The sequence below is a fragment of the Coturnix japonica genome, chromosome 2 (genome assembly GCF_054131305.1).
Source record: "Coturnix japonica strain WE chromosome 2, WE-NBRP24, whole genome shotgun sequence".
Classification (NCBI taxonomy): domain Eukaryota; kingdom Metazoa; phylum Chordata; class Aves; order Galliformes; family Phasianidae; genus Coturnix; species Coturnix japonica.
Window position 1 is genome coordinate 128,979,509 of NC_140664.1, and position 18,124 is coordinate 128,997,632.

The following is an 18,124-nucleotide window of genomic DNA, read 5'->3' on the forward strand; positions in this document are numbered from 1 at the left end:
TTTTTAATGTTTTAAAAATTTATTTAGTCTTGTTTGCCTCTGTTAGAATGAAAGCTAATAAGATTGTTTCCTAGAATTGTTTTCCATTCTCCTGCTGGGAGCTGGTTAGCTATTGTGTGTGACTGGTAAACTAACAGCATCTGTTTTTAAGGATTAAGCTTGCAAAAGCATATACAGATGAGTCACTTTGATCATGTGAATGATTTCATTCAACTTCTATTAAACATTTTGAATCATAGTCTCCCTCAGAATCATAATCCAGGGAGAATGATGTTACTAGTTCAATAAAACTGCTAAAATGGATCAAGTAGCAGGCCTAGTTCAAAGCTTTTAAAAAGCCAGCATTTTTTTGGTAACTTAGTAGTTTGTGATGAATGACCTGAATATTTAGTTTTCTAACAGTTTTCTAACAATCTCTTAGGGAAAGGGGGGAGGGGGAGGGTGGGGAAACAAAATAAAAAATGACAGATTTCACTGGAATCAATGTAAACACATGGAGAGCTGTTATTTTGTGAAATCAGTATGCTATTCATTTTGCTTGTGGTTATAAGAGTTTCTGGAATCATGGGCATAAGAATCTATAGATCCAATTTGTGGGTAAAATAATTTGTGGGTAAAATGCTTTCACACAAAGCCCAGGGTCTGTTATCATGAAAGCTATCCTGAATGCTCGTACTCATTCAGGAGCACTGATTGAACTGTACTATACCGAACTAGACTGCATTGGATTAGCAGTTTTATCACCAAGTACAAGGATTATAAACATCATGGTTGTAATCATCAGCAGCTGGAGAAGACCAAGATACTGATTCATGACCTGGAGATGTACGACCTCAAACTCTGGCAATTGGCTCTACTTTCCACGTTATGTTCCAAATATGGGATATCTGTATTAAAAAAAAAAAAAAAAAAAAAAAAAAAGGATTGAAATATATGGTAAATGCAAAATATAACCCAATTTATGATAGTAAAACTCCTTATTGTCAAGAGAAAGAAGGGTACTCAGAACAAAACAAATGGTCATCATTTTCCTAACCCACTTTAAAGTATATTTATATGGTTTTATTTGTCTCCAAACAAACAATTTAAAAATAATAAATTCTGTGATTTTTCCATTTTATTTAATAACATATAAGAGTTATCTTGAAGAACAAACTAAACTGTGAAAGAAAACACAGGAGATAAACCACAAATGCATTCTCAACATCTCATCTGTATGTTACAAGAAGGCACTATCAACATTCACACCATTTGTAGTGTTACTGAAGCACGTTTAAGGTACAGCATTTTTTGCAACAGAACTTTCACATTGAAGCAGTGCTGCACTTAATGTATCAAATGTTTGACCTCCTCCAGAAAATCATTTTATCCTGTCATTCATCTAACAATTAATGACTTTTTTTGGAGGGACAAGAGTGGACAAAGATGAGGACACTCTGTTTTCATCTCAGGAAACTGCTTGAGGGCTTTAATAAAGACCTGGACACGGCAGCCAAAAGACTGGTTATTGTTAGAATCTTGGCATAAGGAATAAGTCAAAATATGTTGACACTGACAGCATCTTGGTCTGCTAGAGCAAAACATGATGTGGCAACAGATGGCAGAGGGATGCTTCACATCTGTATCCCACTTTGTTTCCCAAAATACAGCTGATTTAAATTTTTTTATGTTGTTGGTTTTCAATTGCTTTTGCTGTTTTGTTTTAGTTCTTATTTGCAGAGCTTTGGGGAACATATATTGTGCATTTCAACTGTGTTTTCAAAATTTATTATGTTTTCCCATGGTAACTTCATAATTCCTGAAGAATTAGAAATTCAGTCTGCAGTTTCTGTCAAAATTAACACTTTGTTTTAGCCTTTTTATGTATTTGTTTTGATGTGGTTGTTAATTACATAAGTTAACCTCAGATAAAATTAGTTTAGGAAATCTGATTGAGAATCTTTTGAAATAAGGTGCCATTAAATTAAATTTTTAACTAATGATTCTTATAGCATTTTCCAATACAAATAAAAAAGAGTTCTACTATATAAGTTTCTGACAACTCTATAGCTCTAAACCCTTACTTATACAGACATTAATATTTTTGGCAATACTGTAACCAGAGAAATAACTTATCAGAAGTATAAATCAAAATGGCCACTGTCTACATGAATACTGGAAGAAACGTCAAGGAGGAAAATAAGATTGTTAGGTGCTGAAGTATCATCGTAATGCTTAGATGACTGAACATTGGATGAATGGGAGTGAGTTTACTGGGCACGGATGATGACTAGGCTAAATGATCTTAGTGGCCTTTTCCAACCTTAATGATTCTATGACTTTATGCTAAACACCATGTGTATTATATCTAATGGCATTCATACAAGTATTTCAAAATGTGGTATTTCCAAGGCCTGTCTGAATGGGGCTTTGAGCAACCTGGTCTAGTGGGAGGTATCCCTGCCTATTGCAGGGGGGTTGGAATTGTGTCATCTTAAAAGCATCTTCTAATCCAAACCACTGTATGATTGTGTAATTGTATGTTTGAGTTTTTAACGTATAGATTTTAAATATAATCAAAATCACTTCAAAACCTCAAATGTTCTCACTTTATCACCCCATCAATCCTACCAGATACTTTAGGGGTTGTCATGGTTTTGTAATAAATAAAAAGGAAGCTCGGCTGATGTCTTGAATGCATATATTTTTATTTATATGTGTTTGAATGGTTTGGAAGCTACTTTAGTTTTAGAGAGTGAATATATGTCACTTACCCAATACAATCCTCTTTAATAAGTCTCTAACAAACAAACAAACAAAAAATCATGAAATATCTTCACTTTGTAATTATGGGTCATAAAATTGATGAATCCCTTGGTAAGTGGTAGTACTTGGGAGAAGAACTGACAGGTTGAATGTAGAGCATGAGTTTTTTTGAAAAAAAAAAAAAAAAGAAAAGAGTGTGCTTCTGAAACATACATATATCTACATATAAACATATGTATATACAGATATAAACATATATGTAAATGCTCATGGATCCAAAAAAAATTATTAGCAAGAACTTTTAAAATAAGATTTGTTTCATTTTCGCTTTTCTTTATTTGACAGCTTTCTGACTCTGTTTTGCAATATTTTCTCCTGGCTGTCTGTCAGCTTCCCACAGAATATGTTTCATATGACCTTCTGTCTTTTCTTAGAAATGCCTGGCCCTTTGTTCAAAGGTATCCTGGGATATTCTGAATTTTATTATAACACGCAAAAATGACAGCTTAATAGAATAAGATGTTGTTTAATACTAAATATTCTAAATCACTTCCACAAGTACAGAGAAAAATAATCTAAGGAGTAAGATCCACTTTTAAGTCAATTTTAAAATTTCAGAATTTAAATTTAAATAATTTCAGTCTAAATATTTAGGAAAAACTGGATGTGCTTTTAACTTCAGTGACCACAAGTAGCATAGACTGTCTCTCAATCTCCTAATCAATTATAGGTCTGTAAAACTGAAATCATCTGAGATACTTTGCCTCCAGAATGGCATCAGAATGAGTCTTAAAATAAGTAACACTTGACAGTTCCTGTGATTGCCTGCTTTTCTCTGTAGAAAGGAAAACTTTTAGTAGATTAATTCAGAACTCAGCAAAACATAGACAAAAACAAATCAAATCTGTCCTTTAAAAACAATCTAGTGTTTATGCAACATCTTAAGCAACTCAGCAAGCTTTAATAGCTGCAAACTCAAATCAATGTGTGTTTTACTGCAAGTTGCTGGTCTAACTAAAACTGCACTGCTGGAGACCAAATAGTGCAACTTGAGGCTTTCTTGCTTCTACACCTGCAGGAAAAATACAATCCTAAGAAGCCTCTTCCACTAAACCTAAAAGATTTGTTATCATATCATCTAAAATAGAGTTAACCTAGCCATGAAACAAGTCCCTATCACATGGCATAGAGTGCACTGCAGCAATCTGTTCTTACAAAGATGCCAATGATCCTTACACCCTCAAAATCCTAGAAAATTTGTGCCAGCATGAGAAACCTTTCTCATATATTTGTTGATCTAATTGTTCATATCACATTTTCTAGAAACATAGATTTTATGTGGACATATCCTCTGAAAGAACTTAGCACCCCTGTTCACAAAGGAAGCAGAGTTCGGTTCTTAATGATTTTCTAGTTTTCATTCTCGTAGATGTTCTTAGAAAATAGATCAAGTCTTTATGCTACCCTGTAAATGAATAAAAGAACGGGAGGTGGGGTCGGGGGGGGGAAGAATAAATACAGATTTCTCTGACAAACAACTGACTAAATTATTATAAATACTGTTATTCTTTACTAACAAAGTTCAACATTTAATTTCACTACACACAAACAGTAATAACTGTCTTGTTTACCAAATGGAAAGGAAAAGACTTAGGGTCTTATTCTACAATTATTTATGTGCCACATGCTCTGTCTCTGACTTTGGTACAGCTTTAATGAGAATGGCTGTAACACAAGATTTTTTATTAAGGTCCACACAATTAACATTTTATCATCCAGAAAACACTGCATATTCTATAATACCAGCTTCAGATATTATTCATGTTTGGCTTAGTATTTTAAAAGCAGTGAATTTTTCTATGAGAACGGACCAGCAAAATGTTTGTCACTGTGTAAAATCAAGTCACTTTATAGCCAGTCTTGCCGTCCAACTCTTCTGACTTGTCCAATCTGGCTTGCACTGTAAAGTTCCAAGTATGAGAACAATCTCTTGACCTAATTAGTTTAAGTATTATTGAAGATCAGCTGCACACCTGTGATCAGAATTTTTGGCAATAAATTCTGAGAAAAAAACGTAGTGTGTATTCTATTCCATATACCCCTTATTCTGTCAACTACTGGTGCTTAAGGACAACCTCAAAAACAGAGATGAAGGTTAAGTCATCACAAGCAGTGCAGGGCAATAGGCTTGGGAATAGTATGTAGGTATTCCATGCCACACGCTTCTGACTTTGCCATGGATCTGAATCCAACAGATTAGTGGTTGCAGTACAGTACGTGCCCTTTGTATCATAGCACCTGAAAACAAACCTATTCACATACTATTGCAGATGAAAGTGTGCTGAATGGGAAGGATCAGCAGATTCATTTCAAAAGTGTGTTTCTAACCTGGACTAAATGTTAACAGACGCACAATAAAAATGAACATATATAAATACCTTGAAGGAGTCCATTCTGCAGAGTACAAAGAAAGTTGTGGGTGTGACTTTAGAGTTGATGCCAAATTAAGGCATCCTTTAAGCATTTATAGTCTTGTCAACAGCATGATGTATGGAAACTGGATTAAGTTTCCAGACCTGCTACTGATTTCCTTCTTCCATTGTCTCTGATAGTCCGTTTACAAGTCAAGGGGAATTCTAATGTAATTGAAGCTCTGGAAGTACTTCCTCTGTTGAACTGAGACCATAGATTGTCTGCTCTTTACATTAAATTCTTGCTAATGTGCTGAAAAAAAGAAGAAAAGAAAAGAAATGAATATAAGGGGGAAAAAAAAGAAAATAGCCTTTTATATCACGTCACGTATATATTTCACGTCTGTGAAATTAGACAATATTTACTTTTTCTTTATGTATTGTAATACCTGCTGAGCCACAAGCAAGTTATTCTGTATAGTCCCAAGAAAAACTAAAAAAGTGTTCATATGGCTTCTCCACCAGTAAAAGTGGAAGAAATAAAAAACAAGGGAAAGCACAGATCAACTGAATTGAAGCAAGCTCCAGTTTTACTGACTTCAACTAATTTAGCAGAGTTAATAGCACATTTTTGTTTCATTAGGCATGGTCCAGGAACTCTTAGACAGCAATATCTGCTTTTTCAGTTTTCAAACATATGAGGAAAATGATGAACTGAAAAATTTCTGGTGTTTGAAATGATTTTATTTAAGGAGATCAATAAATTTATGTAATGTTGTCCCAGAGTTTTGATCTTCAGTTTTTGTCTCCTTACTTAAAACAACTTACTGTGTACTGAATTTCTGACTACGAGACTTTACTGTAGATAAGGAAAATTTTCAGTGACACAACTTATTTCTTTATATAACTAATAATGAAAAGAGTGAAATATGTATGGGATATAGGAATACAACAAAGTCAAAACATTATATGTCATGGATTTCAGAAGTGTATGTACTGATATTGTGAAAGTTATATCAATGATTTGTTTTTAACAACTTGTCCCTTCTTTCTGCAAATAGTTGAGCTGTTTATTAACTGCAGACCGTAAGTCTTGCAGGTTTTCTTCATTTCCTTTGATCTTGACATCCACATATCTGTAGTGGTTATTGGCTGGGTTTTGTTTGTTAGTCTGTTTGTTTTTAATTTGTAATGCTTTTGCAGCTGTGGCAATTAAATTATCAAAGACTTTAGAAAGTACTCTGTTTAATTTCAGTAAATCAGACAAAAACTATAAGTACATTATAAAAAGTATCTGACAAAATGAAATAACCTGGTTATTAGTTTTATATAATCAGATTTTGAATTTTTTTTGACCAAAATTGTTTCTTTCCATAATCATAATCTCTTGCACAACAGCAACAAAGATAAATGTGACAAACATCGGCTCAATCTTCCAGTAAAATTAAACTTAAAAACAATCTTTAATATAAAAGACCAAAAAGTTTAATATTTGCTGAAAGCAGTTTTGCCACATGAAAGTCATGGCAGTGACATCATCAGACCTCAGTAGGGAAAGTGTGAAAGTTCTCAGAATTCTGAGGAGTGGAAGCTTTTTAACTCTGCCAGAGGTTTCTCCGTGAGAATTTAAACATTAAGCATTTGTCCAGTGAGTAATCCCAATCACAGCTACATTCTGTCATGTGTCTAAAGTCTGATCCAGTACAACTCTGCATATCAATTCATCTCCTTCCACCTTTTACTCCATTAGATATTTGTGTAGTCTCTGCAGGAAGCTGAAAGCACACCTGCAATCTGTAGCACCATAAACCATGCATAACTATTATCATCTATAATGGGTAATCAATGTTAATCAGTGGCCTTAGTTGGGTTTAGGAAAATTCATAAGTAGAATTATGAGTATCTTCAGTATCTAACCCATAAAGCATCTCTGAATGACATTTCCATATTTTATCCCTTACATTGCTGAACAGTTTTGAAACTTAGAAGAAAAAGTCATTGCCATTTGTATTCTAAGCCTAACTGCAAGGAAATATAAATAAGAATTTTTGCAACAACATTTTCTCTAGAGACAGGGAGCCACATGGTAGGCATCGCTTAACCCAGGTCTCTCGATTTGTGTCCACAAACAAGCTGATAAGTGGCACTGAACCAGCTAAGAGAAGCTTCTCTTTAAGTAGAAACTAGATTTTTGTTCTATATTTATCTTATTTCCAATGTGTTGCTTTAAGTCTTGAAACCAAGAGCTCGACATTATATTTTGGTGAGTAAAGCCTTGTTTTTGTGTCAAGCCTGGAGCTGAGGGTCAGGATGAATCAGAATGGACCTATGTGCTTGATCTTCTCAGAAATAGACAATGAAAGCAAAGAACCAGGATGACTGCAAGAGCTCGTGTACCTTCTGGGTCTATGCAAACTGTGAAACAGCACAGCCATATGCCATAACATAGGTATAGTTTGGAATAGAGTTTTTCCAGTACAAGCTGAAGAATCTCAGGTCTTGGTGAGGTCATCATGCAAATAATGAATAACCATTCCATCGAAGGTACAGCAGGCCTACTGTCCAAGTAAAATAAACTACGGCAAAAGTATGCTCAAAAAATTAGGGTTTTCAAGTCTCATTTCCTCATTTTTCTGTGTTTTTTTGTTGTTGTTTTTGTTTTTTGTTGTTGTTTTTTCTTTGTTCTCACGAAATGATAACAATTTACTAACTGACTGCAGCTTCCGTAAGTGATGCAGTGATTTAAATGCCATCATTTTGACTGAGATAAATCAAATATACTTTAAAATTCTAGTTTGGTCATACAAGAATGTGTCACTTTCCAAATGCTTCTCCCTGTATTGTCTCGTTCATCAGTTCTCATTGTCAACATCAAGCATTAGAGTGACTGCATTCCATTTCTTCACTTCTACTTTTGTGACCCTTCAGTCCTCAGAGTCCTCTTCAAATTCCATCAAAATCAGCAAAAGAAAACCCTTTTCATTTTAGCAGAAACTCATCAGGTCCTGGCAAAGCAATCGTCCCTTTGATCTCCGCCTCACTCTTGTTTGCGTACTTCATCTCAACCATTTTCCTTAATCCAAAAAATCATTCTCTAATCCAGGTTAATTCATTTTTCACTCTTCCATAAAGTGCTCAGCTAATCCTAATAAAACTGAATACAAATCTATGTTATGAGACAGACAAGCCACCCTTTCTGTCCTCCTCTGCTGCAAATGTGGAATGATGTTAAATCATGTGCATTGCAGGTGTTATGGAGAGTCTCACCGTCAGAGGTTCTCAGAATGAGAAATAACTCTCAGAGGAGATGAGGTGACACTAGCTGCTCAGACCTGGCTGGTAGACTAAAGAAAATTAAGCTGTTGGGTTTTTGTTGTTGTTGTTTGTGGTGGCTTTTTTGTTTTTTTGTTTGTTTTTAATATATGCTAATTATCTGGGCAAAAAGTTCAATTGTAAATTTTAATCAAATTCAGAAAATATTTTTGTCTGAAAAGAGCAGTTCTGCCAGCCCTAGAATTAATTCACCATGTTTTCTTCAATGGGTTCCAGCTGTCAGCCTACCCAAATAAGAGTAAACAACAAATCCAAATCTTCATCTACTCTTCTTCAAAATTTAACTGTTTTCTGTCATTTTCTATAGCAAGATTTTCAGCCTTTATTTCAATAGGTTATACTGCTTGGCTATTTTAAAGGCGAAATAAGATTCCTTAAGATAAAGCAAAGTCTTGGATTACACCGAATGAGATACTTCTCAGTGCCTTGATCCCTGTTAAGGGTTATTAATGGTTCTTAGACAATCTTATGCATTAAGTCTTATATCACGGAGGAATAAGCATACAAGGAGAGACTTAGGAGGGCTTTACACACCTTTCATCTGGTCAGGGTTAATATTCCCTTTAGTCACCTGTGCCAGATTTGGCCCAGTACCTCTCACAATAGCTCTCCCCTTTTCTTCAGTCTAGATGCTGAGGACTCCCTTATGCTTTCTGCATTTTATAAATCTAAATCTTGATTTTCATCTTCTTAAATGCAGGAGATTCTCACTGAGAAAGGAAAAGAAAGTTACAAACTGGATGAAGTTCTGAAGAAATCTTAGGGAAAACAAGCTCTACAAGCAAGTTTTAAGCTAGCTTCCAAACAATTTTTGTAGTTGCTATCTGCCAAACTGACTGGCCCCATGCATCCTCCTGCCGGCACAGCATGATTTGAGGCAGGCTGAAGGAGGGAATTCTCCCTGTGCCTTTCACTGCCTGAAACACCTGCAATCAATTACTGTTGCCATTCTGCTGTGACAAGTCCAAATGCTGAGATGATAATGGCATGGTTTGTGTGTAATTGTCCATCAGACCACACTATAGGAGCAGTTCTAATGAAATGAAATTAATTTCCCTATTTAAAATTCTACCTGTAGTAGGAAGGAGTATGTTTTTCTTTAACCACATAGAGTGGATTAATAAATTTCAGTGTTTATTTCAACAAGATAACTTAAGATATGCTTTCATTGTATGAACAAAAATACCTCAGATAAAACTCAGAGAATTACAATCACATTTGGATTAGGCAAAGTAAGACTGCTCTCAAATCTCATAAATTAAAAATGGTTTGCCTTGTATTATACTTATAAGGGAGATTTGTAGTGAAAAAGTCAGTGCCCAAATACCATGTACGGAAAGAAGTAGTGTGAGTGACTCACCCTATGGCATGTTTCCTTCTGAGCTATTACTGTTTCAGAGCCCCAGAACATAATATAATTATTATGAGTTATTACACTGCTGGAGACAAAAACATTGAATACACAGCCATGACTCTTCTAGTGGCTTACATTGATCTCACTCAAGCCCTCCCAATTTATTCCACCTGGGCAAATGAGACAGATCATAGAGGGTGTATGTAAAGAAGCAGCTGAGTTGGTTGGATGATGATATTCATAGTTCAAAGTAGCAGAGTGGTCTGTTGTGTAAAATCTAAAAGCCTACAGTAATTCATTCCAAACAGGCTACGCTGGGGGTAAAAAGGAAAAGTGTTTAGCAGAATTGGTTATACTTCACTGAGGCTGTAACCATTCTTTGAAAAGTAGCCTTGAATGTTTATTTGAGTTACATCTGAATGTGCTTCTCAATGCACAAGTGTGAAAATGTTGGGAAAAAGGCTAGGTAATAGCAAAGAAATCTTTCTTAAGGTGAGCAAGGTGTATTGTACCAATCTCTCAGTAATACATTTATTTTTTTGTTTTTGTTTGTTTATTTTTAAGATATTTTAATTTTAATAATTAAATTTCCATACAAGAAATTCTTGTAATATATTTGGATGTAAAATATTTGTAAAATATTTGGATGGTGCTCTTAGATATATGGTTTAAATGTTATTTTTCCCTGTCTAGAGTCGGGAGTTGCATTCAGTGATCTTCATGGGTCTCTTATAGCTCAGAATATGCTAAGTTCACTTAAGTTTGCAAGCAGCTTATGTTTTTATAAAATGGTTTGTCTGGAAGTTGATGAAGATTGCAAAGGAAATATGTGGATTGTATCCACTTTTCTGCCAGAAGGTATTATGTGGTGCCTTTTTAAGCTAGAGCAGTGCCTGAGCAGACATTCTCACTCTGCTATAGTGGAAGGATTATTTAAAGTAATGATTCACAGATAACTTAAGTACTAGCATTGTTTTTTTCTGTTGGTAACCAAGTGTATATTAAGTTAAACTGTAATGTGCTCTTATTGTTTATATTTTCCATTGCATTGTTTTTGTTTGCTTGTTTTGTATGGAAGAATGGAAAAACATCTACTTAAAAAAAATACATGTTTTACTACCAGTTCTACATGGACCAGAAACTGAGCAACACCGACAGAATGTTTCACAGCATATTAGCCACAGCCTGTAGCTACTCTGATTATTGTTTATTATTTCTCTCATAGTGGCATTTACAAACCATAGCACAAGGCTTTATTCCAGTGTATAAAATATGGGGGTTTCTAGATAAATCAACTTCAACTTGAGCAGTCAGGAGAAATAAACTTGCATAATTTTCTGAAACAAAATTTTGGAAGAATAATAGCACAATAATAGAAACAGAGTGAGATTAAATTGCTTGCTGAAAGTCACAGAAAGCATATCTGTCTTCCAGAATCAGGAATATTCAAAACAGACAGAGCTGGATAGACCCACTGCCAGGCTAGTTTCAGAACTGGGAGCTGGTATTTCCACCAGTGCTGCATTACAGCTAATACGCCTTGCTGAGAAGCTCATTATCTTCAGACCAATATGACTGTATTGCTTTTGAGTCTTGAGCTAATATATCTCTCCAGTACTGCACTATTCATTGTGGACTTTCAGCCTTGGTTTGGCATTAACCCAAGGATTTTTTCATTACACAACATTTTCTGCAATATAGGCAAGCCCACAGGAAGCCTGCAAAAGAGCTATAAAGACAAATATAGGGTTTTTGAGTTTTAGTCCGCAGTCTTAACCACAAAACTATCCATCTTTTGATGATGTATTTGATTCATTTTAACTGTTAAGGCTCTTAGTTTAGAGGATAACATATATATACCAGATGAAATAATAATTCCTTAGCACAGTTTCTCTATATTATAACCCAGAAAAAGGAATAAGGAAACAAAATCCCTCTTGACTTTGCTCAGTTCTTGCATACAGGTTTGTAAATGGAGAAAGAATTTTCTCTCCATCAAAATGAAAAATATAAAGTATGCTTTATGAGTAAGGAGAGTACAGAAATTTAGCAGAGGAGAACATGTTCTGAACAATTTTGGTATAATAATGGACTTCTGTCCATAAATGTCTAGAAAACTTGAAAACTTAAAAGGCAGAATAGTACTACAAATGTGGGATGAAAACTTGAGGAAGTAGTAATGAAATTTCTGGCAAGAATTCACTTGTATTTTGCTTAGTGATACTTACCACATCATAAAAATCAGTTTCTTAAAATTGTGGTGAGAAGGAAGGAAAGTTGATCTTAGTAATAAAAGTTATGAGCTGTGAATACAAGAACAGAAAACCCCTCATTCTGCAACAGTTACTGAAAAGGCAAATGACAGACACAAATATTAAGTGAAAGATATGAGCTCAAAAAAAAAAAAAAATTAAAATTAAAATAAATGTAAACCTATAGGGAATTATCTATATCTTTGGGGGATAGCCAATGTCACTCTGGTCTTCAAAAAAAAAAAGGGCAGGAAGCTGGATCTGGGAAACTGAAGGCCAGTCTGTCTTACTTCTATCCCTGGAAAGTTGATGGAACAGCTTGTTCTGAATGCCATCTCCAGGCAATTGGAAGAGAACAAGGGTATCACAAGTAGTCAGCATTGGTTCACCAAGGGGGAGGTCATGCTCAACCATCCTGGTAGCCTTCTATGATGTCATCACTGGCTAGGTGGAACAGGGGAGAGCAGTGGATGTAGTCTACCTTAATTTCAGCACGGCATTTGACACAGTCTCCCACAATATCCTTATAACAAAGCTGAGTAAGTGTGGGATAGGTGAGGTGGGTTGAGAAGTGTCTGACTGGCAGAGCTCAGGGTGTTGTGGTCTGTGGCATAGAGTCCAATTGGTGGCCTCTATTTAGTGGTTTCTCTATGGTTAGTGCTGGGTCTGGTCTCATTCAATATCTTGATGAGGGCATAGTGTACACCCTCAGCAAATACACTGATGATACAAAGCTGAGAGTGGTGGCTCACAGACCAGAAGGCTGTACTGCAATTCAGAGAGATCTGAGCAGACTGGAGAGTTGGGCAGAGAGGAACCAGATGCAGTTTAACCATAACAAATGTAGAATCATGCACCCAGGGAGGAATAACTGCATGCACCAGTACAAGTTGGGGGATGACCTATCAGAGAGGAGCTCTGCAGAGAGAGACTTGGGGGTCCTGGTGGTCAACAGGTTGACCATGAGCCAGCAGTGTGCCTGGTGGCCAAGAAAGCCAGATGCATCATGGGGTGCATTAAAAAGAGTGTGGCCAGCAGATCAAGGGAGGTGATCTTTCCCTTCAACTCTGCCCTGGAAAGGACTCACATGTAGTATTGTGTCATGTTATATAAATCATATCATAGGGATATGATTTAGCTGGGAAGTGATGGTTGGACTGGATGATCTTCTAGGTCTTTTCCAACCTTGATAATTCTGTGATTCTGTAATTCTGTGATGTTCTATGATGATAAAGGGCCTAGAACACCTCTCTTATGAGGAAAGGCTGAGTGACCTGGGTCTGTTCAGCCTTGAGAAAAGAAGACTCAGAGGGGATCTGATCAATATCTATAAATATCTAAGATGCAGGAGGCAAACAGGCAAGGCCAGACTCTTTTGTATGGTAATAAGACAAGGGGAAATGGCCACAAACTGAAGCACAGGAAGTTCTGCACAAATGTGCATAAGGGTGATGGAACACTGGAACAGGCTGCCCAGAGAGGGAACATTCAAGACCCACCTGGACGCCTACCTATGCAACCTGGTCTAGGGAGACTGCTTTGCCAGGGTGGGGTTTAGACTTGATGATCTCTAGAGCTCCCTTCAAGAGGGAAATATATCATTGTGCTAAAGTGCACTGACAGCAGTGCCAAAACATGAGAATCATATAATGCATAATAATAAGAGTGGGAATTATTTTTTTTCTCTATTTGTTTTGAAAATAGAATTATTGAAGCTATTGTAGCAGAAAGATTGTGAGAGCTTTCCTGTTTTATAATTAATCCTAATCAAAAATGCTTTTATTTGCCACTTGATGGATTTTATTGCAAAAAGCCCTCAATTTCCAAATAATGTTACAATCATCAGCAGAAAGCAAATTACTAAGCAGATGAAAACTGTCATATAGAAGCTAAAGCCCTGTCCCCCTGACAACGTAAATTGGCTTAGCTTCATTCAAGGTTTTCAAGTTGCATTTCATACTCTCTTGCCTCTTCTTTGCTCCTATAACTTTCACAAATAATAATAATAATAATAACAACAATAATAATAATATTGTTTGATACCTGTTTTTACCATTAAACACCTAAATGCTTACATGAAATCCAAACTATAGTTGTTGCAAACCTTCCAGAGATCACTATAGTAAAGAAAATAAAATCCTTATCTTCCCTGTTTCTCTTCTGCTTGGATTTTACATTGATATTATCTATCAGAAATGGATACTACTCTTGCTGTCTCCAATCTTTACATCAGTAGTTTTGGTATGATAATGCTTGGAAAAGGGAGAAGAAAACACTTTTCAGATTTTTTCACAGATTTCACTAAAGCTTCATTCCTATGTGTAGACATGTATATGCAACCATGGAAGTCTGTGACAGGTGCTGGAAGCACATAAAAGAAAAATGGGATCTGTCTCCTGATTTAATCATCGGGTTACTTTCCACTGCATCCTTAAGATCTAACTTAGCCTGTCCCCTTCGTGAAGAGCACAGTGACACATCAACTTGGGCACTCTGAACACAGTGCTTTTTATCCCATTTATTTGCATGGGAACTACAACAGACATGATGAACACAATAACACTATTTTATACAGCAAATTCTCAGCTACAAAACACTATTTTTCAACATAGCCACCACCATTACCTGTGGATTTTCATCAGTGATGAACAAGAGCCTGCATGCTGCTCTCAGAAAAATCTACACCAGTGGAGTAGCACAGCTGCTATGATGGCAACATTGCTTGGAAAATGTTGTCCATGCAGTCCATCTCTCTTCAGTCTGAGCAGATGGAAGTCAGAAGGCATCAAGTATGGACTATACAGTGAGTGTGGTAGAGACTGACAGCGTGCTCCACTGACTTCAAAGGTAAGGGCCCTAGCATTATTGTATTGCAAGCAAAAGGCTGTCTTCTCTGGCCTGGAAGGTCAGGCCTTCAGCTTAGTCAGCATCCTAGTGTAGTGGTCAGAGTAGCTTGATCCAGAAGGATCATCACTTTCTTAACCCAAAGGACAGTGAATGTCACTTTACCCACTGAGGACTGAATTTTTTATTCAGTGGGGAATTCACATGTCCATGGACTGCTACTTTGACTCCAGCCCATAGAGTTTACACCATATCTCATCACTGGTAATGATGTGACACTGGAAGTTGTCACCTTCCACCTCGTATTGATTCCATAGGTCCTGAAAAACTTGTGAAAATAAGAGACATTACTTTCAGAACAGCCCTCATATAAGATTTTGTAGAGATTAGACATCTTAAATAAATTAAAGTATTTCTGATAAAACTGGTGGATTTTGGATTCTGCCTGATAATATATGGGGAGAAGAAGATGGAGTGGACAGATTAATATTCCCACTTTCAGAATTCAGCTGTTACAAAGAAATTGCAATTTTTCAAGAACAGGTTTGGGTGCTGTTTCAGTCTTACAGCTGTGTGCCCTGGTGGAGCAAGTGGTAGGAATGCTGTGTTGCAACACCGGGGCCCGGGTGTTTGAATCCCCCTGTGGCGCAAGTGGTAGAAGTGCCGCTCTGCAGCACAGAGGCTCGAATCCCGGGGGTTGGACTCGATGATCTCTAAGGTCCCTTCCAACCCGCATGAGACTATTACTATTACTATTACTATTACTATTACTATTACTATTACTATTACTATTACTATTATTACTATTACTATTACTATTACTATTACTATTACTATTACTATTACTATTACTATTACTATTACTATTACTGTGAGTAGGAAATGAGTAGGAAATTAGCAGCGTAAAAGGCTTATAAGATACCACATGCAAATGATACACATGGGCCCAGTGTCTGAAAGTCACTATAGTTCTAATAATGTGGAAAATCCACGTGAATTGACTTCTTGCTAAGAAATAATGAATGATCAGCAAAAGCCATATAAATTCAGACTATGACAACAGCATTTTTGAAAGTGAATAGTTTTCCTTAATATGAGAAGTGGTATTTTACTGCTCCATGTAGATTAATAAGTTGGCTTATACAATATAGATGTATGCACTGCGGGTTTCTCTGTTGTATTCTGTCCATTATCGGTCTTATATCATATCCATATTCCCATCCAACGGCAAACACGTAGAGATATACTCACTGAAAATAAGCACACTTTATTTTAAATAGTTTGCAGCCTCAAGTTCCTACTGTTTCATAATAAGTAAATGTGATCTCTCTGAAGTGAGAAAGATCTGAAATATCCTAGAAATATAAAATGGTGTTGTATCTTCATTTGTTTGTAAATTGTAAGATTATAACGGTGATCACCAAAAACTGCTTTTGTGCTTGTCTCTATTTCCCAGACTCTCACTGCCAAAATATGAAAGGTATTTCATGGATTCAGGAACAGAAATCTCCCTACATGTACACAGAAATCCCCAGGGATAGAAGCAAGAACTAAGAGTTGTTTTCCATAACTTGGCTGTAAAAGGAAATAACAAACTGGTATAATAAAACATGAATATCACACTCTGAAGTTTGATGTAGGTGATGGGCTTTCCAGTTGCATCATTTATATTCCATTTTCTTTTTAACGTCTCAAGCCTACTCTGATTTCTAATGCAATAGGAAGAAATCACAGTTACTTTAGCTAGGTTTCCATTTCAAGCCTGCCTGAGCTCCTTGCACTTAAATTCAATGTCAGCCTTTTCCCACAAATGTATGCTGTTAAAGAAGAGAGCTAAAATTCACAGAGCTGTCAGGTAAGATATCCATTAAGATAGGAAGATGCCAGTGTTCAAGCTTCAACATTACAGCATTAAATCTCAAAGGAATTCACTTTGTTCATAAGAAACAAGGGAGGAAGGAGTGTGAGATGCAAGGGGGTCGGGGAGAGGATAAGAATATGGAACAATATGACAGTAAAACAGAAAGCACAGATTGAGGAACCACAAGTAATCTGAATTCCTCAAGTAAGACTTGTCAATGAGATTTTTAGCATTTGATATGTACTTTTAATTAAATTATGGCCTAGAGTCAGAGAACAAAGCCAAAAGCACAGTTTTTTATTTCATTTTTAGAACAGAGATCTTATCTTCAACAGCATTTCATGCGCTTCTAATTAAGTATGGATTTATGGCTTTAAAGTACCTGGAAACACGGCATGACTTTTAGGATTCATCCTGTGCTGAACTCAGAGCAGCATAGTCAAAGGCAGTCAAAGCATCCCGTCCCTCAGTGAAGCCAGGGACAACCTTCCTCGTAGGTTCAGAGAGATATGAATATTTTGGAAGACTTCAACTTCTCCATTATATAGAGAAAAAATAATAATCATAATAATAAAAAAATCCTATACCTTGCAGTAATTAAGAAATCTATTAATTTTTTTGTGTGTGTGCAAATATATTCAAGAAAACTTTAATTGTGTTTGTTTGCAGTAATAGAGAATAATCACAGGTGCTGCTATTCATGAATACTGACAAAAGTACAGTCTCAGTCCAATGGTTACCATTTACCATGCCAGTAAAACTGTATATTTATTGGCAACTTCTCACCTTGTCACACTGTTTAGGAACTATCATATTCTTCCAGTGTGGAAATTTCTCAAGAGTTTTACTTGTGGTGATGACTTATTAAAAATATTTAATCTAAGTTTACTGATTCTCTTAAAATAGAAGTGTGGGCTGGGTGAGAATGTTACTTCCAGTCTACAAATAGAGAATGAATGTCAGAATCTTATTTTACAGTGTTTGTGCAAGGAGAGAGTGTGGAAACATTAATAAAGTGAAATCAGTTGAGGATCCCTTGATATTGTTATGGGATAATAACTTCTTGAAGGTCAATTGCTCTTAAAACCATGTTATAGCCCTACAGCGAACAAAGTAATACTTATGGGTAACTGAATATATATGTGCATAAAACATTGGATTCAGAAAGCTGTATCCTAAAACAAACCCTTCCATGATAGAATTACCTAGTAAAACTGAGGATAATGTTGCTGGCTCAGAAAGAATGTGGTTTGTGCTTGCAAGGAACCAAAGTCTGCGGTATATACTATGCTTACAGAACCAGACAGATGGGAGTTTGTTGCGT

At 36.0% G+C, this 18,124-nt stretch overlaps 2 long non-coding RNA genes across 2 annotated transcripts; one reads left to right on the forward strand and one right to left on the reverse strand.

The window, feature by feature from the left end:
- Nucleotides 1-631: 631 nt before the first annotated feature.
- On the reverse strand, nt 632-12,476 carry LOC107308888 (uncharacterized). The gene is made up of 5 exons (XR_014943733.1): nt 12,386-12,476; nt 12,072-12,146; nt 9,024-9,199; nt 5,184-5,469; nt 632-887 (listed from the first exon to the last, which is right to left on the reverse strand). It is a non-coding gene; the product is annotated as an uncharacterized LOC107308888 (long non-coding RNA).
- Nucleotides 12,175-16,554, forward strand: LOC146762158 (uncharacterized). The gene is made up of 3 exons (XR_014943734.1): nt 12,175-12,634; nt 14,708-14,942; nt 16,396-16,554. It is a non-coding gene; the product is annotated as an uncharacterized LOC146762158 (long non-coding RNA).
- The last annotated feature ends 1,570 nt before the right edge of the window (nt 16,555-18,124 follow it).